Source organism: Penaeus monodon, chromosome 29 (assembly GCF_015228065.2).
Source record: "Penaeus monodon isolate SGIC_2016 chromosome 29, NSTDA_Pmon_1, whole genome shotgun sequence".
Taxonomy (NCBI): domain Eukaryota; kingdom Metazoa; phylum Arthropoda; class Malacostraca; order Decapoda; family Penaeidae; genus Penaeus; species Penaeus monodon.
Window position 1 is genome coordinate 24,072,810 of NC_051414.1, and position 323 is coordinate 24,073,132.

A 323-nucleotide genomic window follows, 5' to 3' on the forward strand; every position below is an offset into this window, starting at 1 on the left:
TCTTGATAGGACTAGTTTTCATTTGTGAAAAAGAGAAACTGAGTAATAGTGGGAATGTGTGTGAAAGGTGTATTAATGTATGCATAATTTCTTCTTTACAGCAGTCATCAGCATGGCAACTGTTGGTGTCAAAGCAGTTGATGTAATTGACTTTTTCCCGGATGTTGGTGATGACCTTAGTAAAGTTACATGGGGTCATGCCATCAATGACAAAGATTTGTTGCAAAATAGCATTGATAGTAAGTTGCAGAGTTAACATCTTGATATATCTTTAATTTACATTTGATATTTTTTATTTATTAAGTATCAAAGCAGTGTATTAA